Below are 23634 nucleotides of genomic sequence, written 5' to 3'. Positions count from 1 at the left end.
CCTTTATCTATCATATGGTAATTCAAATGCCGATAAACTTTTAGAACAGAAAGGGAGGCCTATACTTAATAGAGTATGCAGTGGGATTTTCATGCAAGGATACCCAATCCAGACACTTATTTGTAACAAAGGCCTCCTTTCCAACAACTCTGTAGCTTATAATATCCTAATGCTTCAGCAGCCAATGACAGACAATGTGTTACTCTCTGCTTTTTTGGCAGATGCTGCTTAAAACTATTTAAATTCTGATTACACTATGAAATTGTAAACATATCTGAAACTATCTGGTGTAAACATTAAGAATTATCCAAATTGTGTCACAATTAAACAAAAATAGCATTTACTTGCCCTTCCCCCAATTTTCTCATTCTCCCTGCCCCGCAGCAGTTCATATTTTTACCATCAAGTAAACCACAACAATTTGGCCCACCTGAATCTCTAGCTGCAGACTTTAAGATTCCTTTGCTGCTGCTGTGCCTTAGCTGAAACCTTACACTTGATAGCCAGGTTAAATGGGATGCAGTTTCATATTGCAATAACCTTTGCTATGGAATGGTTGTGGAATTAGACTGAACCAGTCTAATTATCTTCCCAAAATTATTTAACCTGAAAAATCATATGACACTGAAGAGTACAATTGGCTTTACCACGCCCTCTAGGTAGGTCTGAGCTTTTAAAAGCTCTTTTCTAGTCTTATAAAGTCTTTTAGGTACATCTAGGCTAAACATGTATGTCACCATTTGGGGTGCATCTGCGGTTAAAATCTACTGTGACACCTCACCTATTGATCATTTTTGCTATTAACTATGGAAAAAGATCATGCAGCACTTTAAATACTCTTGAAATATCACCAGTCCCAAAAATATGCATAAGTGACAAGTCAAATAGGCATAATTTCTAATTACGCCCTTTTGGCTGGTGCTATCATCTCACCACACCAAGTTTCCAGTCCTGTTTACTTTCCATTCTGCAGAGGTCTGGTAAAAATAGTGCAAGTTGGTAAGTATTACATCCCATAATGTTAGTGTAAGTTACCAGATCTTTAGCTGCCACGAAACACTTAACCATAGTATGGTCCTCCAGAATAATGTCAAGACACACAACCAACCACAACCAACCACACAACCACACACACAATCACACACACACAACCACAACCACACACACAACCACACACACAACCACACACACAACCACACACAACCACACACAACCACACACACACCCACACCCAACCACACCCACACCCACACCCAACCACACCCACACCCAACCACACACACACACACAACCACACACACACACACACACACACACACACAAACACACACACAACCACAATCACACACACAACCAAACACACACACAACCACACACACACAACCACACACACAACCACACACACAATCTCAAACACAACCTCAAACACACATACAACCACACACACATAATCACACACACAACCACACACACACAACCACACACAAACAACCACACAACAACACACACAAAACCACACAAACAACCACACAACAACACACAAACAACCACACAACAACGCACACAACCACACACACAACCACGCACACAACCACGCACACAACCACACATACAATCACACACACACTCACCACACACACACGCACACACACACACACACACAACCACACACACACAACACATACACACACAACCACACACACAACCACACAAACAACCACAACCATACACACAACCAACCACAACCACACACACAACCACACACACAAGAAGAGGAGAAGTGGAGAAGTGTGGCTCAATGATTAGAGCGGCAGACCCTGATGCAGAGGTCTAGCCCGGGACCAGGGTTCAATTCCCCGCCTGGGCGGGTCTTGGGCTCAAAAATTCCACGGACCTGATAATTCTCGCCTCTGTGCCTATTCCAATCATGGAGTCCCACTCTGCAACTCTGGGCAATAGCTTGCTTAATCTCCACAACGGCCCCCACAACGCTAAGGATGCCTGGCCTTCACCTTGGGGGTGCCCAGGAGTGGACGCCTCACAGGGAAAGCCAGGATGGGTTCCACAGCGGTATTCGTACAAGCGCCTTGAGACCCTTGCGGGTGAGTAGTGCGCTATACAAGTATCAAATTTACATTTACATTTAACCAACCACACACAACCACACACACAACCACAACCACACAACTACAACCACACCCCCAACCACACACCCAACCACACCCCCAACCACACCCAACCACACCCAACCACACACACACACAACCACACACAACCACACACACACAGAACCACACACACACAGAACCACACACACAACCACACACGCACACACGCACACAACCACACTCAACCACACACACACACAACCACACAACCACACACACAACCACAACCACACAAACAACCACAACCACACACATACACAACCATACACACACAACCACACAAACAACCACACAAACAACCACAACCACACACAACCACACACACAACCACACACACACACAACCACACACACACAAAACCACACACACACAACCACACACACACACAACCACACAACACACAACCACAAACAGTTTTTTGGGCTGTGAGCATAAATACGCTGTCACCAAACACGATGAACACCTCAGGAAAGTTTGGGAAGTCACCCCCAACTTTGAAACCACTTGCTGTTGCAGAGTGTGTGCTGTACACATGGCAATACCTTGCCACAGCGGACTGTTGCAAGGAATGCTTTGAGCCTCGGAGGCTGACATACCTCTGCCTGTGCATTAGTTCACCCCGACTTTGCGCTGCACGTAAACAGGGTGCCCACTGTCCAGCATGAAGTGAGACATTGTGATCGGGGCTGGAGATGCTATTTAGCAATCTGCTTAGAACTTTGTGTTTCATTTATGGCATTAAACATAAAGGAGCACTGGCAACTCTGATAAAATGGATTTCATTTTGAGTAGTGACTAAAACTTTAAAAAACCCTTCAGTACTGAAACAAGTGAAATAGGTCTTGCATTTGCAAAAGTTTAAGCTATTAGCATTGTTCATGACAATGCTTTTTTATCTATTTTATAAAACAAAGACATAAATAAATGTTATTATCATTTACAATGCCAATAGCTAGTGTTGCATTATTATTAGCAATGCCAACTGCTCACACTTTTATAATGCGAGACCTATTGCATTGCAAATGCTTGTCTTCATTTCACTTCTCTGGAGGAAGAAAAGAAGGAGCACCCCAGAGAGTGCTGGGCTGTTCCCATGGCTGCTTACACTGTGCTAATGATGTGCCTTTGGGAAGGGGTAAGTCTCTTTTATTGGCCTCTGTAGGAATTCTCCACTCCACTGTAATAACCGTTCAGGCTATGGAAGAATTGTAGCCTGCAGCGGTGCCGGATCCTGTCAGCTGAGCATCGCTTCTGAATTTAACTAATTGTGCTCGAGCCTCGCCTTCTATCAGCTCGCTGGCGTGGAGCAGATGTTGCTACAAGTCTCCATATAGGAGTTATGAAGCGCTACTACCTGTTTTCTTGGAGGGGCATTAAGAAAAGACTTGTGCAATATTTCATTTGTTAAAGTTCTTGGTTTCTTTATTTGCTAACAATGAGTGAAACCAAGGCCTGACAAAGCATTTCTCGTCTGCACGCTGACAAAAACTTAGATGATGTATTCTCATGTTTTAGTCGCTTCATGAATGGCCTTTCCAGGCCGTCCAATCAGGTTTCAGCTTGCAGCAAAATAGTTGGTAGATTAGCTTTGGTTTGAACCGTCTGTCACATAGCCGAGCAGCAGGGTTATTTTAATAAATGTTAAAGGTCAAAACTAAATGTGGGGGCAATATTCCTGATCCCTGCTTAGCCATGAAAACCGCTGAAGCCTTTTCCCCTCAAAGAGTTGTAGTGTGCCTTTATGACATATCTCCCCCTGACAAGCGGCCGTGCGGCCGCGAAAGTGATCGCGATCAAACATCAAAGCGGCCGCGAAAGTGAAAGTAATCGGGGAAAAGCACGGCGCGCGCGCCCGCGCACATGCACTGTGGCTCTAGGCTGGCCTGGTAGCACTTTTTGGAGCCCTCTCAAAAAGTCTCGCCAGACCAGCGCATGCGCTGGGCAGGCGAGACCTAAAAAAGGACGAGTGACTGAGAGGGGAAGTGTGAGAGGTGCGAGGAAGATAAGCACAGCAATTATATTCCTCCTAAATGTTCATTCCTATTAGCACCGGATTATTTGATGGCTCCTATAAGATAACTCATTCCCATCCGCGAAGTGCCGTCCCTTCCAGTGGCGACTTTGCAAAACACATAAGACCAACAGGGCTGGGAAAAGAAGATTTAAGGACCAGATCTCCAAATAGGCGGATAACAGAGCAGATTCTTATCACCTAGTCAGAGCCATCGAACCCCAGGATCACTTCCTGAGTCCCTTTCCCTCCAAAACCTATCTGGCTTGGCAGAGGCAAAGAACAGTATTTAAGGCTGTTACTTGAACAAGTCCTAGATTCATACAGAAGAAGGCAGGAAAGAGCATAGAGCCCATGTCTGCAGCCCGTGGAGCCCTACCTGGCCATCAATAGACAGCAGAAGTTACAGCCTTACACCCTCATGCTCGGAGCATGACTCAAGTGCCATATGATGGTCCCATATGATGGCCAAAACCAGGGCCAATTCAACAGTTCCACACTAGCATACACCATAGAATGGCTCCATTTATTTCAGTTTAAACACCCTTATGCTCACATAATCGCATCACAATTGCCTCTCATTCTGTCTGAGCAGTGAACAATCAACCACAACCCAATGCAGAAAACACCCTTTGGTACATTCACTCATACACATAACAACTCTACAAAGTGCTCAAAAATTCTAACATAATTTACCTTCAAAATACTTTACACATGGAATCTAAAAATTCAACTAATTCTGTTAATCTCACACACCCAAAGGTAAACCCACACTAGGCACAATCGGTCGTTGGTCTTTCCAGTTCTATTTAAAAAAAGGAGCACCAAGTAGAGAATGCTTTGCAGTTCCCAATGCCTCAGCTGATCTAGGACCCTGCAAATACGATGGTGAAGCTGGTGGCTAGTGGTGGCTCATTGTTGTGGAAACACGATGCCCAGGTGTTTATGAGCCCATGACCACAAATATCTCAGTTGGTCACCCTACAAGTTAGACATCCCATTGCAACTGCACACACAAACCTTTGAACCTTCTTTGAGAAATGAGGTTGTTTCAACTACTGTCACTTCTAGCCATATCTCCGGGCCATGTCAGGTTGTGACCTGTAGAGAAAAGACACAATACATGCAATCTTGTGGAGTATCACTCACACTGCTTCCAGAGTGGACATCTGCACAGCATCGAGATTTTCTTTTAGGGGAAAAGTGGATTTTTAATTTTTAATATAACCTTATTCTTGTCAGATAGCACATATTCTTTCAAGACGAGTGAGCTTCTGAGAAATGCAGCTATTGGCTTTTAAATACCCACGCCAGGATTGAAAGCCTTTTCACTTGCAGCTCACCAGCTCTTCTAGCCATCCAGCTGGAAATTATCTTGTCTCTTAATTATCAAATGAGAATTTCTCTGCCCTAAAAGGCATTCTCTGCTGTAGCCCTGCAGGGTATGCACGCATTCTGTTTTTCAGGCCCTCAGTCATTGCAACCACATTTGTTGGTAAACACTAGAGCAGTGGTTCTAAACTTGTGGTGGGTGGACCCCGGAAGGTCCGCTTCTCCTACTCTGGGTGTCCGTTTAGAAAATATGAATAATATATACAGATTAACAACGTATATAAATAAAAATGCAAAATGTAAAATAGAAGGTGTAAAAACTTTCTGTGAATGTGATCGAGTTTGACATTGGAGTCCCTATATTTAAGTTGTTAGCCTTAGCTGGATTTTTGGGAGCAGCACCAGAACTACAAACAGAATATATGGTGAGGACGATGAGTGGCCTCAAGTGGAGTGTTCACAACAAGAGAACACTTTAGAGCAAAAAAGACAAAGTGATATGCCAGAGTCTAGCATTTTGCTTAGTCTTTTAAAATTAAAAACTGAATTTAGAAAAGCTTCAACCATCCCATTAAAATTGGAATTTAGATTTTTCAATATTTTTTTGACCTGCATATCCAGCGCCTAACTGAAGCTCCACCCAACCCATAATTTCTCCTATTTTACGAGAACAAACAAGAAACAGTGCAAATCTGTTCAATGACTTGAACCTTGACCAAGTTGAACTTTCACTGAATGCCAAGTGATTTGGATGAACTCTAGACACCAAAGACTGCCTTATACCAGCTCACTCTTCTACTTAGAGTAAAAGCGTTTCTTCCAGAAAGCATCTTCAGAATTGCTGTTCAAGCCCTCGTACTCACACATCTGGGTTGTGAAAATGTCCTGCAACATGGCTTGCCATATTCCACACTGGCACCCCTGAGGGGCATCCTACATGCCGTAGCACGTTTAATCCAGGGTCTGAAGAAATATAATCAACTCACCTATATCCAGATGGAACTCCATTGGCTCCCCACGCTGGGCCGCACCATGTTTAAAATCCGATGCATCATTCTCAAAGCCTTCACGACTTGCACCCCCTCTTATCTTGCAAACCAGCTAACCATCACCGGTCCTTCTTGACTTCCTCATAGCCAGTTACCATGTTTTTATGGCACACTAGTATTTCGGTAACTCGGTGCCTTTTGCACTTATGGTTTGATGAAAATGCCTTCAACGGTTTTGGAGATATGCAATCAAAAGTATGGGTCTAATGTGGATGGCAGCTAACAGATATGTTCACTGACATTTACAAATGCAAAAAGAACTGTTGATGGACAGAATGCAGAACCATGCCATACATTCACCCCAGGACAGAGCTCTGGGCCTAAATCCATCGTTTTTTTGCTCACCATGCCATTCCAGTTTGGACCCAGCCATATGCAAATCAGTCTTGACCCTGTGCCCCATGGGAACAGTCCAGCCCGAACTGCCAGGCCAGTCCTCTCTGGACTGGAAACAAGCATTCTAGGACCGGTTTCGGGGTTTCACCCCTCTTCAGCCAGGATAGCTTGATTTCAGTGGCACGGAGAGCACGGGACTCACGTCTGAGCATACCCGTCCCACTCGGGGTGACAAATGCAAAAAGAACTGTTGATGGACAGAATGCAGAACAATCTCATACATTCACCCCAGTACAGAGATCTGGGCCTAAATCCATCGTTTTTTTGCTCACCATGCCATTCCAGTTTGGACCCAGCCATATGCAAATCAGTCTTGACCCTGTGCCCCATGGGAACAGTCCAGCCCGAACTGCCAGGCCAGTCCTCCCTGGACTGGAAACAAGCATTCTAGGACCGGTTTCGGGGTTTCACCCCTCTTCAGCCAGGATAGCTTGATTCCAGTGGCACGGAGAGCACGGGACTCACGTCTGAGCATACCCCTCCCACTCGGGGTGACAAATGCAAAAAGAACTGTTGATGGACAGAATGCAGAACAATGTCATACATTCACCCCAGTACAGAGATCTGGGCCTAAATCCATCGTTTTTTTGCTCACCATGCCATTCCAGTTTGGACCCAGCCATATGCAAATCAGTCTTGACCCTGTGCCCCATGGGAACAGTCCAGCCCGAACTGCCAGGCCAGGTCCTCCCTGGACTGGAAACAAGCATCCTAGGACCGGCTTCGGGGTTTCACCCCTCTTCAGCAAGGATAGCTTGATTCCAGTGGCATGGAGAGCACGGGACTCGCGTCTGAGCATACCCGTCCCACTCGGGGTGACAAATGTAAAAAGAACTGTTGATGGACAGAATGCAGAACAATGTCATACATTCACCCCAATACAGAGATCTGGGTCTAAATCCATCGTTTATTTGCTCACCATGCCATTCCAGTTTGGATCCAGCCATATGCAAATAAGTCTTGACCCTGTGCCCCATGGGAACAGTCCAGCCCGAACTGCCAGGCCAGGTCCTCCCTGGACTGGAAACAAGCATCCTAGGACCGGTTTCGGGGTTTCACCCCTCTTCAGCCAGGATAGCTTGATTCCAGTGGCATGGAAAGCTCTGGACTCACGGCTGAGCATACCCGTCCCACTCGGGATGACAAATGCAAAAAGAACTGTTGATGGACAGAATGCAGAACAATGTCATACATTCACCCCAGTACAGAGATCTGGACATAAATCCATCGTTTTTTTGCTCACCATGCCATTCCAGTTTGGACCCAGCCATTTGCAAATCAGTCTTGACCCTGCCCCCCATGGGAACAGTCCAGCCCGAACTGCCAGGCCAGGTCCTCCCTGGACTGGAAACAAGCATCTTAGGACCGGTTTCGGGGATTCACCCCTCTTCAGCAAGGATAGCTTGATTCCAGTGGCATGGAGAGCACGGGACTCACGTCTGAGCATACGCGTCCCACTCGGTGTGACAAATGCAAAAAGAACGGTTGATGGACAGAATGCAGAACAATGTCATACATTCACCCCAGTACAGATATCTGGGCCTAAATCCATCGTTTTTTTGCTCGCCATTCCAGTTTGGACCCAGCCATATGCAAATCGGTCTTATTAGGGAGGTTTATAAAGCGCTTGGTAACGCTCGAAAGCGTGTCCCCGCGCTACAGCTGAGAGACTCAGAGCAGTAGTGAGGAGTAGGCACGACTATCTTGAAAAGAGGAGAGTTTTTAAATTCTTCCGGAAGCTGGATTCCGAGGGGTCTAGGCGGAGATTAAGAGGCAGGGCGTTCCAGCGCTTCGCTGCCAAATGGCGAAAAGAGCGTCCACCCATACGAGCCTTTCTGACCCTAGGGACCACAAGTAGACCTCCGTGAGAAGAGCGCAGAGCGCGAGAAGGTTCATACCTGATAGCAAGGTTCTGGAGTGGTCTGGGAGCTTTCCGAGCAAGGATGCGATGGCAGGTACAGAGGGCTTTAAATTCCACTCTGCTTCTCACTGGCAGCCAGTGGAGAGTGTGAAGGGCAGCTTTCGAATCCGATCTATTAGGAATTTTAAGGATGAGTCGGGCTGCCGCGTTCTGCAATACCTGGAGGCGGTTTATTGCCTTACAGGTGGCTCCTAAGTACAAAAGGTTGCCATAGTCTAGGCGCGATGTCACGAGGGCATGTACCAACGTTCTCCGGGCCGACATAGGAAGGAGAGCAAGGACCTTGCGTAAGATTTTTAAAACGCTAAAGCAGACACCCGCCACTCGGTTTATTTGGGGTCCAAAAGACAGGTCAGCATCGAGCCATACGCCCAGGTTTTTTACTTCCTGACGGGGCATAGGTGCTTGCCCTAGGCATGGGGGCCACCATGCCGACGACCAGACGGAAGGACTCCCCCCCACCACGAGTACCTCGGTCTTGTTGCCATTTAATTTCAGGCAATTAGTGGACATCCAGGTTGCAAGATCTTGCATGCAAGCTCTGAAGCTGTCCATAACAAGTCCGGGCGCTCGAGAGAGGGAGATAACCAACTGCGTGTCATCGGCATATGACACGATTTCCAATCCATGACTCGCGGCAATTGAAGCCACTGGAGAGACATAAAGATTAAATAAAGTTGGGCTCAGGGACGATCCCTGGGGAACGCCCTGTCCCAAACCTATGTCTCTAGAGTAGTGATCACCCAGGCGGACTTGGAAGCTTCTCCCAGTTAGGAACGATTGGATCCATTGAAGTGCAGCCTCAGATATTCCTCCGTTATTCAGACACTGTAGCAAGTTGGCATGAGCAACAGTGTCAAATGCTGCACTCAGGTCCAATAGGATGAGGGCCATGGTGTGACCCTCATCCGCCCCCTGACGTAGGGATTCCACCGCCGTCAGTAATGCAGATTCTGTAGAGTGACGGGGACGAAAACCGAATTGAGTATCGTGTAATAAGGTGGCTTTATCAACAAAGTCCATCAGTTGTAGATTGACCGTTTTTTCGGCTACTTTGGCTAAGTATGGTAGGAGAGAAATTGGCCGCAGGTTCTCAAGTTTCTCAAAACTAATGGTAGGTTTCTTCCTTAAAGGTAGGACCACCGCCCTTTTCCAGTCTTTAGGTACTGTCATGGTACTAAAAGACACGTCTAGTAGATGTCTGATGTAAGGTTCTAATACCACCAGACAATCCACTAGACGTTTAGGTGTGGTAGGATCCCGTGGAGAACCCGACCTCACTGATCTACAAATTTTTAGGAAGTCTTCTGGGGGCGGGACGAAAAAGTGGGTCAGTCTGCGTCTATCACCCCATTCCCTGGGGCTTTCGACAAATTCTGTCCCAGTTATAGGCTGCGTTGGGAACGCTGAATAGATTTTGGCTATTTTTTCTGAAAAGAAATCTGCAATTTTATTGCATGATTCGGGGGAACAGTCAACTGGGGTATTGATTGATTTTCCGCTCGAAAGAGTTTTATAGAGTGAAAACAGCTCTTTCGTTGAGTTACCAGCTTCACTGATTCTGGACGCATAGTATGCTGCTTTAGATTTTCTGATTTGACCATGGTAAAGTCGTCTGTTAGTCAAGTAGGTGGCTCTAGATTCTTTGGAGAAGGTCCTACGCCAATCTCTTTCGGCTCTTTTCAGTGTGGTTTTCATGGTTCTTAGTTCCACGTTGAACCATGGGGCAGTTTGTTGAACACGGCCCCCGGATTTGGTTTTTTGAAGAGGAGCTGTAACGTCCAGTGCCTCAGAGATGCGATTGCAAAGATTAGTGTTAGCTGTATCGGCGTCCTCCCCCCCCGGGCTCCCCCCCTTGGTCAGTGCCTCGCAGAATTTAGGCTGGGAGAAAGTAGCCCAATTCCGCCTAAGATGATACAATAATGTTGGCTGCGGGGGTGTGCTTCCAGGAATACGAATGGAGAAAGGGACTAGATAGTGATCCGACCAGGGGATGGGAATAGGGGTTATAGCTTCTATTTCCCCCCAGTTTACAAATATGGGATCCAGCAGGTGACCTAACTGATGTGTCGGACCGCTAACAATTTGATTCAGTTGGAGGGCACCTAAAGCCTGACTGAAATTCTTACTGGCGCGATCTAAGGGGTTATTGAGGTGTAAGTTAAGGTCTCCGAGTACCAAAAATTTGTCATTACGTAAAGCAGTCTCCATAATGCCTTCAACCAGACTTTCCTCAAACTTGGCTATAGGGCCTGGGGGTCTGTAGATTAGCATGCCCTTTATCGTATGGCTATTAGTCACTTTAATAGTGAAACTCCCTGCCTCACAATCCAAGGTGGGAGAACTGTCCAATTGGCATTGCAAGCTTTCTCGAGTTACAATTGCAATGCCCCCTCCTCTGCCTATGGGTCTGTCCTGTCTGTGTATTGTATATCCTACTGGAAGTGCCTCCAGGGCATCGGATGTAGACTCATTGTCTAACCACGTTTCTGTTAGGAATACAAGGTCCCAGTTTTTCTCAGTAAGTAGGTCATATAGATCTAACTTGTGTTTCCTTAATGAGCGTACATTGAGCAGTCCGCAGTGCATGATGTAGTCCTTACTGTTCGTAATCCTACCAAGGTCATAGGAGAAGTGGCAGTGTTCGCAGCCTATGTTGTCTTCTACTCGAAGTTTATGCTTGCAAGAAACATTCACATTTCGGCGTAAGGCAAGTAATTCCTGCTTACTCCACCGTGTGTGATTGTCCCGAGGGGCATGGGGTAAGGCCCTGGACCGTGTACGATCGCGGACGGGCGCAGACGGGCTGGACTTAGGCGCGACTTCGGCGCGATGCCGGCGCGCCCGCTGCGCTCGCCCGCTGCGCGTCCGGGGAAGGCGCATTGAAATAGGGGCGGGAGGCGTGGCCTCGAGAATGGGCGTGTCTGGGGGGTCAAGCGCGCGATGGCCGCAGCGCGATTCTCCACCTCCAACAACGCTCGAATCAGCTGCGCTAGTTCTATCCCAGCTGCAACTAGGTCCGTGGAGTGCAAGTAAGTGCAGAGTACTTTGTTTAAAACACAGAGTAAAATCACAATTTTAAAAATAATCGGCCAGAGTTCTCCCGGCTATCCGCCTCAGGAGGATTTCAACTGTTGGCGCGTTAGAGTTACGTTGCGCTTATAAAGGTCGGGGAAGTGGGCGTCGCCTCGGAATGGGCGTGGCCTCGAGAATGGGCGTGTCTGGGGGGTCAAGCGCGCGATGGCCGCAGCGCGATTCTCCACCTCCAACAACGCTCGAATCAGCTGCGCTAGTGCTATCCCAGCTGCAACTAGGTCCGTGGAGTGCAAGTAAGTGCAGAGTACTTTGTTTAAAACACAGAGTAAAATCACAATTTTAAAAATAATCGGCCAGAGTTCTCCCGGCTTTCCGCCTCAGGAGGATTTCAACTGTTGGCGCGTTAGAGTTACGTTGCGCTTATAAAGGTCGGGGAAGTGGGCGTCGCCTCGGAATGGGCGTGGCCTCGAGAATGGGCGTGTCTGGGGGGTCAAGCGCGCGATGGCCGCAGCGCGATTCTCCACCTCCAACAACGCTCGAATCAGCTGCGCTAGTGCTATCCCAGCTGCAACTAGGTCCGTGGAGTGCAAGTAAGTGCAGAGTACTTTGTTTAAAACACAGAGTAAAATCACAATTTTAAAAATAATCGGCCAGAGTTCTCCCGGCTTTCCGCCTCAGGAGGATTTCAACTGTTGGCGCGTTAGAGTTACGTTGCGCTTATAAAGGTCGGGGAAGTGGGCGTCGCCTCGGAATGGGCGTGGCCTCGAGAATGGGCGTGTCTGGGGGGTCAAGCGCGTGATGGCCGCAGCGCGATTCTCCACCTCCAACAACGCTCGAATCAGCTGCGCTAGTGCTATCCCAGCTGCAACTAGGTCCGTGGAGTGCAAGTAAGTGCAGAGTACTTTGTTTAAAACACAGAGTAAAATCACAATTTTAAAAATAATCGGCCAGAGTTCTCCCGGCTTTCCGCCTCAGGAGGATTTCAACTGTTGGCGCGTTAGAGTTACGTTGCGCTTATAAAGGTCGGGGAAGTGGGCGTCGCCTCGGAATGGGCGTGGCCTCGAGAATGGGCGTGTCTGGGGGGTCAAGCGCGCGATGGCCGCAGCGCGATTCTCCACCTCCAACAACGCTCGAATCAGCTGCGCTAGTGCTATCCCAGCTGCAACTAGGTCCGTGGAGTGCAAGTAAGTGCAGAGTACTTTGTTTAAAACACAGAGTAAAATCACAATTTTAAAAATAATCGGCCAGAGTTCTCCCGGCTTTCCGCCTCAGGAGGATTTCAACTGTTGGCGCGTTAGAGTTACGTTGCGCTTATAAAGGTCGGGGAAGTGGGCGCCGCCTCGGAATGGGCGTGGCCTCGAGAATGGGCGTGTCTGGGGGGTCAAGCGCGCGATGGCCGCAGCGCGATTCTCCACCTCCAACAACGCTCGAATCAGCTGCGCTAGTGCTATCCCAGCTGCAACTAGGTCCGTGGAGTGCAAGTAAGTGCAGAGTACTTTGTTTAAAACACAGAGTAAAATCACAATTTTAAAAATAATCGGCCAGAGTTCTCCCGGCTTTCCGCCTCAGGAGGATTTCAACTGTTGGCGCGTTAGAGTTACGTTGCGCTTATAAAGGTCGGGGAAGTGGGCGTCGCCTCGGAATGGGCGTGGCCTCGAGAATGGGCGTGTCTGGGGGGTCAAGCGCGCGATGGCCGCAGCGCGATTCTCCACCTCCAACAACGCTCGAATCAGCTGCGCTAGTGCTATCCCAGCTGCAACTAGGTCCGTGGAGTGCAAGTAAGTGCAGAGTACTTTGTTTAAAACACAGAGTAAAATCACAATTTTAAAAATAATCGGCCAGAGTTCTCCCGGCTTTCCGCCTCAGGAGGATTTCAACTGTTGGCGCGTTAGAGTTACGTTGCGCTTATAAAGGTCGGGGAAGTGGGCGTCGCCTCGGAATGGGCGTGGCCTCGAGAATGGGCGTGTCTGGGGGGTCAAGCGCGCGATGGCCGCAGCGCGATTCTCCACCTCCAACAACGCTCGAATCAGCTGCGCTAGTGCTATCCCAGCTGCAACTAGGTCCGTGGAGTGCAAGTAAGTGCAGAGTACTTTGTTTAAAACACAGAGTAAAATCACAATTTTAAAAATAATCGGCCAGAGTTCTCCCGGCTTTCCGCCTCAGGAGGATTTCAACTGTTGGCGCGTTAGAGTTACGTTGCGCTTATAAAGGTCGGGGAAGTGGGCGTCGCCTCGGAATGGGCGTGGCCTCGAGAATGGGCGTGTCTGGGGGGTCAAGCGCGCGATGGCCGCAGCGCGATTCTCCACCTCCAACAACGCTCGAATCAGCTGCGCTAGTGCTATCCCAGCTGCAACTAGGTCCGTGGAGTGCAAGTAAGTGCAGAGTACTTTGTTTAAAACACAGAGTAAAATCACAATTTTAAAAATAATCGGCCAGAGTTCTCCCGGCTTTCCGCCTCAGGAGGATTTCAACTGTTGGCGCGTTAGAGTTACGTTGCGCTTATAAAGGTCGGGGAAGTGGGCGTCGCCTCGGAATGGGCGTGGCCTCGAGAATGGGCGTGTCTGGGGGGTCAAGCGCGCGATGGCCGCAGCGCGATTCTCCACCTCCAACAACGCTCGAATCAGCTGCGCTAGTGCTATCCCAGCTGCAACTAGGTCCGTGGAGTGCAAGTAAGTGCAGAGTACTTTGTTTAAAACACAGAGTAAAATCACAATTTTAAAAATAATCGGCCAGAGTTCTCCCGGCTTTCCGCCTCAGGAGGATTTCAACTGTTGGCGCGTTAGAGTTACGTTGCGCTTATAAAGGTCGGGGAAGTGGGCGTCGCCTCGGAATGGGCGTGGCCTCGAGAATGGGCGTGTCTGGGGGGTCAAGCGCGCGATGGCCGCAGCGCGATTCTCCACCTCCAACAACGCTCGAATCAGCTGCGCTAGTGCTATCCCAGCTGCAACTAGGTCCGTGGAGTGCAAGTAAGTGCAGAGTACTTTGTTTAAAACACAGAGTAAAATCACAATTTTAAAAATAATCGGCCAGAGTTCTCCCGGCTTTCCGCCTCAGGAGGATTTCAACTGTTGGCGCGTTAGAGTTACGTTGCGCTTATAAAGGTCGGGGAAGTGGGCGCCGCCTCGGAATGGGCGTGGCCTCGAGAATGGGCGTGTCTGGGGGGTCAAGCGCGCGATGGCCGCAGCGCGATTCTCCACCTCCAACAACGCTCGAATCAGCTGCGCTAGTGCTATCCCAGCTGCAACTAGGTCCGTGGAGTGCAAGTAAGTGCAGAGTACTTTGTTTAAAACACAGAGTAAAATCACAATTTTAAAAATAATCGGCCAGAGTTCTCCCGGCTTTCCGCCTCAGGAGGATTTCAACTGTTGGCGCGTTAGAGTTACGTTGCGCTTATAAAGGTCGGGGAAGTGGGCGTCGCCTCGGAATGGGCGTGGCCTCGAGAATGGGCGTGTCTGGGGGGTCAAGCGCGCGATGGCCGCAGCGCGATTCTCCACCTCCAACAACGCTCGAATCAGCTGCGCTAGTGCTATCCCAGCTGCAACTAGGTCCGTGGAGTGCAAGTAAGTGCAGAGTACTTTGTTTAAAACACAGAGTAAAATCACAATTTTAAAAATAATCGGCCAGAGTTCTCCCGGCTTTCCGCCTCAGGAGGATTTCAACTGTTGGCGCGTTAGAGTTACGTTGCGCTTATAAAGGTCGGGGAAGTGGGCGTCGCCTCGGAATGGGCGTGGCCTCGAGAATGGGCGTGTCTGGGGGGTCAAGCGCGCGATGGCCGCAGCGCGATTCTCCACCTCCAACAACGCTCGAATCAGCTGCGCTAGTGCTATCCCAGCTGCAACTAGGTCCGTGGAGTGCAAGTAAGTGCAGAGTACTTTGTTTAAAACACAGAGTAAAATCACAATTTTAAAAATAATCGGCCAGAGTTCTCCCGGCTTTCCGCCTCAGGAGGATTTCAACTGTTGGCGCGTTAGAGTTACGTTGCGCTTATAAAGGTCGGGGAAGTGGGCGTCGCCTCGGAATGGGCGTGGCCTCGAGAATGGGCGTGTCTGGGGGGTCAAGCGCGCGATGGCCGCAGCGCGATTCTCCACCTCCAACAACGCTCGAATCAGCTGCGCTAGTGCTATCCCAGCTGCAACTAGGTCCGTGGAGTGCAAGTAAGTGCAGAGTACTTTGTTTAAAACACAGAGTAAAATCACAATTTTAAAAATAATCGGCCAGAGTTCTCCCGGCTTTCCGCCTCAGGAGGATTTCAACTGTTGGCGCGTTAGAGTTACGTTGCGCTTATAAAGGTCGGGGAAGTGGGTGTCGCCTCGGAATGGGCGTGGCCTCGAGAATGGGCGTGTCTGGGGGGTCAAGCGCGCGATGGCCGCAGCGCGATTCTCCACCTCCAACAACGCTCGAATCAGCTGCGCTAGTGCTATCCCAGCTGCAACTAGGTCCGTGGAGTGCAAGTAAGTGCAGAGTACTTTGTTTAAAACACAGAGTAAAATCACAATTTTAAAAATAATCGGCCAGAGTTCTCCCGGCTTTCCGCCTCAGGAGGATTTCAACTGTTGGCGCGTTAGAGTTACGTTGTGCTTATAAAGGTCGGGGAAGTGGGCGTCGCCTCGGAATGGGCGTGGCCTCGAGAATGGGCGTGTCTGGGGGGTCAAGCGCGCGATGGCCGCAGCGCGATTCTCCACCTCCAACAAAGCTCGAATCAGCTGCGCTAGTGCTATCCCAGCTGCAACTAGGTCCGTGGAGTGCAAGTAAGTGCAGAGTACTTTGTTTAAAACACAGAGTAAAATCACAATTTTAAAAATAATCGGCCAGAGTTCTCCCGGCTTTCCGCCTCAGGAGGATTTCAACTGTTGGCGCGTTAGAGTTACGTTGCGCTTATAAAGGTCGGGGAAGTGGGCGTCGCCTCGGAATGGGCGTGGCCTCGAGAATGGGCGTGTCTGGGGGGTCAAGCGCGCGATGGCTGCAGCGCGATTCTCCACCTCCAACAATGCTCGAATCAGCTGCGCTAGTGCTATCCCAGCTGCAACTAGGTCCGTGGAGTGCAAGTAAGTGCAGAGTACTTTGTTTAAAACACAGAGTAAAATCACAATTTTAAAAATAATCGGCCAGAGTTCTCCCGGCTTTCCGCCTCAGGAGGATTTCAACTGTTGGCGCGTTAGAGTTACGTTGCGCTTATAAAGGTCGGGGAAGTGGGCGTCGCCTCAGAATGGGCGTGGCCTCGAGAATGGGCGTGTCTGGGGGGTCAAGCGCGCGATGGCCGCAGCGCGATTCTCCACCTCCAACAACGCTCGAATCAGCTGCGCTAGTGCTATCCCAGCTGCAACTAGGTCCGTGGAGTGCAAGTAAGTGCAGAGTACTTTGTTTAAAACACAGAGTAAAATCACAATTTTAAAAATAATCGGCCAGAGTTCTCCCGGCTTTCCGCCTCAGGAGGATTTCAACTGTTGGCGCGTTAGAGTTACGTTGCGCTTATAAAGGTCGGGGAAGTGGGCGTCGCCTCGGAATGGGCGTGGCCTCGAGAATGGGCGTGTCTGGGGGGTCAAGCGCGCGATGGCCGCAGCGCGATTCTCCACCTCCAACAACGCTCGAATCAGCTGCGCTAGTGCTATCCCAGCTGCAACTAGGTCCGTGGAGTGCAAGTAAGTGCAGAGTACTTTGTTTACCTGACCCTGTGCCCCATGGGAACAGTCCAGCCCGAACTGCCAGGCCAGGTCTTCCCTGGACTGGAAACAAGCATCCTAGGACCGGTTTTGGGGATTCCCCCCTCTTCAGCCAGGAAAGCTTGATTTCAGTGGCATGGAGAGCACGGGACTCACGTCTGAGCATACCCGTCCCACTCGGGGTGACAAATGCAAAAAGAACTGTTGATCGACAGAATGCAGAACAATGTCATACATTCGCCCCAGTACAGAGATCTGGGCGTAAATCCATCGCTTTTTTGCTCACCATGCCATTCTGGTTTGGACCCAGCCATATGCAAATCAGTCTTGACCCTGTGCCCCATGGGAACAGTCCAGTCCGAACTGCCAGGCCAGGTCCTCCCTGGACTGGAAACAAGCATCCTAGGACCGGTGTAGCACTCACCCGTATTCTCACCCCCAAACGTGCCTGTTACCAGAAAGCGATAGGGTTTGTTTCCGCGTTTCCCCCGATGTCAGGGTTTCCTGAACTACAACTCCCTGCAGGCACTGGGGCGCATCCAAAGACCTTCACTACATAAGCACTTCCGCTGGAGGCGGAAGGTGCTTGTCAATCATAGAGCTTCCGGATTTTCGAGGCGGAAGGTGCTCCCCGCTGGATTCCAGCGAGAAGCATTTCCGCATTCATTCCTGTGTCGGGCCGAGTCCCGCGTTCCCGTGGAAGCAAGCCTTTTTCACCGGAGGGTAAGAAACGCTATGGAATCTGGAAGGCAGAGGCTCAAGCATATCTGGTGAGCCGAGCGTGTTGCTTTTTTCAACAAAAACTTTATAGAGACTCATCCAGGTCATGTATATTCCCGGTTTGCCTTTCCCCTTACCCAGAGATTATATCGGGACTGCACTACGCAGACACAGACGCTAAGTGCCTTGCTGCCGTTCTGCCATGCATAGACTGCTTTAATACTTTCTCCACGAATTTCCCAAGGAGGGGATACTCTTTTGTTTTTAGGAGCAACGCTATCGCTGTGACTGTGCAAGTGCGGGTGCTCATGAGTAGATCCCTTCAGCTGGTCTCTGACGTAGTGGGTGTGAGGTGTGAATCACATCACGAAGAAGCCAGGTGCGGTCCTACGCACGTTAAACTCTAGGGCTAAGTTTTGAATAGTACCCACGCACTTTAGTGACTATAACTGGAACAGTGTGGTAACCTCGGGTAGGGGTATGAACTATATGAGGCAGTCAGGGGAGTGCCGAAGGATACAAGATTGATAACGCAGGACTTGAGGTAAATCCCAAGACATCACCGTTCTGGTGGGTAGGCATAAGGTCTTGTACTTTCGCTACACTGTAAGAGAGAATTCTTCTGTTTACCTACTGTCTCTCTCATCCTAGGTCTGCAGGTATCTATCTTCTAAGAGAAGATTACATCCCCGACATTCATCCTGAAGAGCTCCTATCACTGACCTCATCTTTGTTATGTTATCCACTTCCCTTTTTCCCTCAGGCCTGATCTCACGCAGCTAGGTTGCCTTCCACTGCTGGGGCTTAGGCTCTCGGGAATCAGAGACTTACTCATCTCCTATCGTCTCTGCTGGACTCTACGATACAGGTTAGTGGAGTATGATTGGCTTGGGCGCTACTGACAACCTGGCATACATGACAGATTGACAAGACCACGTTTACGCCCAGCCCAGACAATGCATACCAGTGTAGTGCTCACCTCTCTGCTGGAAAGCCTGACGGCTCTGCAGCAAGAGGTTCAGACGTCCCGACAAGAAAATCAGAACATACAGAGAGAAGTGAGCTCCTTGCGGAGAGAGGTAGCGGGTCTTTCTCGCAGGGGTCAGGGGGAGAGTTCTTACATTAGACCAGCAACATTACCCCCTCCTGTTTCTACTATCCCTAACCCGCTTTCTGGAGGGGGATTTTTCACCACCCCTTATACCCCCGCACCTACAGACACGGTTCCTACGGTTCACGTGTTACAGAACACCAGCATTCCTCTAGCCCCACCTGAACGCTTTTATGGGGATTCTAAAAAGTTTGAAACATTTTTAAATCAGTGCAGGCTTAATTTTCTCTGCAAACCAACAGTATTTCAGGGAGACGCTGCAAAAACGGCATTTATGATGTCTTATATGGGGGGCAACGCAACCAGTTGGACCATCCCATTGATGGAAAGAAACGATCCGGTCCTCCATAATTTCACAGACTTCTGTCTAGCCTTACGGAAACTGTTCGATAGAAAATCCCACATGTTGTTGTTGGATCGTGAATTACTCGCGTTACGACAGGGATCACAAGACTTGCTCACCTACATAACGACTTTTAATCGGTTGGTGGTGGAGACCGAGTGGCCCCCTGAAAAAAGAATAACCCTGTTTTATCAAGGACTTAGAGGGGAGCTCAAAGATGTCCTCGCCCAAGTTGTGCAACTGCCACAAACATGCGAGGAATTGATCGACTTAACCGTCCAGTTGGATCATCGCCTCCTGGAGCGAAAAGGGGACAAGAACAGAGGGGAAAACCGATTTTCCTATACTCGGCCAAAGAATGTCACGGAAGAACCAACTAAAACCCTAGAGGGAGCGGAACCCATGCAGCTAGGAGGACTCCGAGGCCCACTTACCCCGGAAGAGAGAGAAAAACGACGGAAAATGAAACTGTGCCTCTACTGCGGCAAGGGTGGCCACTTCATTAGAGAGTGCCGCGCTCGGACGCCGATCAGCGGCAGAAACCCTGTTTCTCGTGTACAGGCCGCTATAAAACAAGACGAGCCGACGGAAAACTAATACGTCCGAATCAGGTTGAGGTCTCTGGTGTGGGCGTTCCACGTGTCACGATCTCATCAGTGCTAGCTAATACCCTGCAATCGGCCGTAGCCCATCTGAATATAGGGGTGTCCCTATGGCTCACGCCCCAGAACGTGCTAGAAGTGGACGCGCTGCTGGATTCTGGAGCCACAGGAAACTACACCGACCAAGAGTTTGCCTGAAGACTGGGGATCTCCAGCGAAAAGAAAGACATCCCAGAGCACGTAAAAGCGGTAGATGGAACTACCCTCTCTTCCGGTCCTGTGAAATATCAGACACTGCCTCTTCAAATGACAGTGAGTCCAGACCATCACGAGTATATACAATTCGACCTCATAGATGCCCCTCAGTTTTGTCTTATCCTAGGAATGCCATGGTTGACGTTACATAACCCTGAAATCAGTTGGGCCGATCGCACTGTGAAGTTGGCTTCGGTTTATTGCCAAGAACATTGTAAACGCCAAGACGGCTGGGGTAATGATGGAGAAGAAACACCTGCCACATATTTAGCGATCGCCTGCGCGCAGCAACGGTATTGTTGCTCCACTACTCTGCCTGATGACTACCGCCTGTATCACGATCTGTTCGATAAACAAAAAGCAACTACCCTACCTCCTCATCGTGAGTACGATTGCCGTATTGAACTGATACCTGGAGCACACATTCCATGCAGCAGAGTGTACTCATTGACGGAACCAGAAACACTTTATCTAAAAAAATACCTCGAAGATAATCTAGCATCTGGATTCATCAGACACTCCTCCTCTCCCGCCTCTTCACCTCTTTTCTTCATTCCGAAGAAGGACTGCGAAGAATTGAGGACGTGTATAGACTACCGTGCATTGAATAAGATCACCATCAAGAACCGGTACCCGCTTCCTCTTATACCGGTATTGTTGGACCAGTTAAAAGGGGCGAGATATTTCACCAAGCTTGACCTCCGCGGAGCATATCACCTTGTCCGAGTTCGCAAGGGCGATGAGTGGAAGACCGCCTTCCGAACCAAGTTCGGTCTCTTCGTGTACAGGGTGATGCCTTTCGGGCTCTGCAACGCCCCGGCAGCCTTCCAATTTTTTATGGATGAAGTGCTGCGGGGTTATCTGGAAACCTTCTGTGTGGTATACATAGATGACATCCTAATTCATTCAGCAACCTACCAGGAACTCATAGTCCATGTTAAAGCTGTGTCGGAGAGGTTACAACATCATTCTCTATATGCTAAGCTGGAGAAATGCCTTTTTCATGTTCAGGAGGTCGCGTTTTCGGGATACATCATCAACGCCCAAGGATTCCAAATGGAAACCAATAAGGTAGAAGCCATCACTCAATGGCAAACGCCACAGAATATCAAGGCCGTGCAAAGCTTCCTTGGTTTTGCCAACTTTTATCGGCGCTTTATTCAAGACTTTTCAAAGGTGATTCTCCCCATCTCCAGCTTGTTAAGAAAAAATGTTCCTTTTGTATGGGGAGAAGAGGCAGCACGATCCTTCCAGGAGTTGAAGGATAGACTCACACAAGCCCCCATCCTACGTCATCCTGATCCGGACAATTACACCCTGTCGCGTTCTATTCCCGAAAACTCACTCCGTGTGAAGTCAATTATACCATCTCGGACAAGGAACTACTAGCAATAAAGAGAGCATGTGAGGAATGGCGACACTACCTCATGGGGGCGCGGCACACGGTGGAAATCTACACGGATCATAGGAATCTGCTGTTTCTGAAGACGGCCAGAGCGCTGACCCCTCGCCAGTTGCGATGGACCTTGTTCTTTTCGAACTACGATTTCGTCATTAAATACCGGCCTGGGCCCCAAAACGGGAAAGCAGATGCCCTTTCTCGATTGGGTGAATCAGACAACACCATCTCTCAAACCATAGATCCTCCACCGTGTATACTCCCTGAGAACAGGCAACCCAGACCCACGATAGCACTCCTCACCTCATCAGACTTCCTTGAGGATGTGAGGGTGTCTTTAGCAGAGGTGGACGTGCAAGCCTGGATTTAAGAAGAACCAGAAATCAGGTCGGAAGTGGAGGAGTTGGCATATCACTACCATGCGCTGTATATTCCTCATCCAAGTCAGCAGCAGCAAGTTTTACAATGGGCTCACGACTCTGTTTTTGGTGGCCATCTCGGAACTTATAAGACCATCGCTTGTGTGGAACGGTCATTTTGGTGGCCCGGACTGCGAAAAGACGTTCAGGAATACATCAAGAACTGTGCTATCTGTGTACAAGGAAAAGCCAGACATGTGAAACCAGTAGGGCTACTCCGGTCCTTGCCTATTCCCCCACGACCTTGGCACACCATATCAATGGACTTTATAGTTGAAATGCCCCCCTGCGTTGGGAAGACTGTAATACTGGTGCTGATTGACCACTTAACCAAGATGGGTCACTTCATTGCCTTGGGGCGGTTACCCACATCACAGGAACTAGCATTGGTTTTTCTACAGCATGTTGTCCGTACTCATGGGATCCCGAATGTCTTGATAACTGATAGGGGGACACAATTCACCTCACGCTTTTGGAAAGCTCTCTGCAAAACATTAGACATTAATGCACGTCTCTCTTCCAGTTACCACCCCCAAACAGATGGCAAAACTGAACGCCTAAATCAAACCATGGAACAATATCTCCGCTGTTTTTCTCTGCAAAACTCTATACACTGGCCCACCTTGTTATGGATGGCTGAGTTCGCATACAACAACGCCACACATTCCACTCTGGGTTCTTCCCCGTTTTATTGTATTTATGGTCATCACCCCAACATGCTCCCGTTTGAATGGCCTGTCCATTCTCCCGTACCCAGCATACACGAACATCATGCACACCTTAGGGCAGTATTAACAGAAGCCAAACAAAACCTAGCAGATTCCCAGGCCACTCGAAAGTCCTATGCAGATAGAAAAAGAACAAGAGAACCCGAGTATCAGGTGGGGGACAAGGTCTGGCTGTCTACAAAAAATCTACACTTAAGGGGGGTGAATAAATTCAAACCAAGATTTGTGGGGCCCTATAGCGTAGAAGAAATCATAAACCCTGTAGCCCTGCGGCTGTCATTACCTAGTGCATGGAAGCTCCACCCAGTCTTCCATGTCTCCCTACTTCAACCATGTCTCCCCAGCACTAGATTACCAGCAAAACCACAACCCCTAGAAATAGAGGGTCAGGAAGAGTATGAGGTGCAAGAAATTCTGGATTCTAAGTTAGTCCGAGGAAGGGTGGACTGGAAAGGATTTGGGGTGGAAGCTAGAACCTGGGAAC

Source organism: Triturus cristatus, chromosome 3_1 (genome assembly GCF_964204655.1).
Source record: "Triturus cristatus chromosome 3_1, aTriCri1.1, whole genome shotgun sequence".
Classification (NCBI taxonomy): Eukaryota; Metazoa; Chordata; class Amphibia; order Caudata; family Salamandridae; genus Triturus; species Triturus cristatus.
This window is presented reverse-complemented; position numbering follows the sequence as displayed.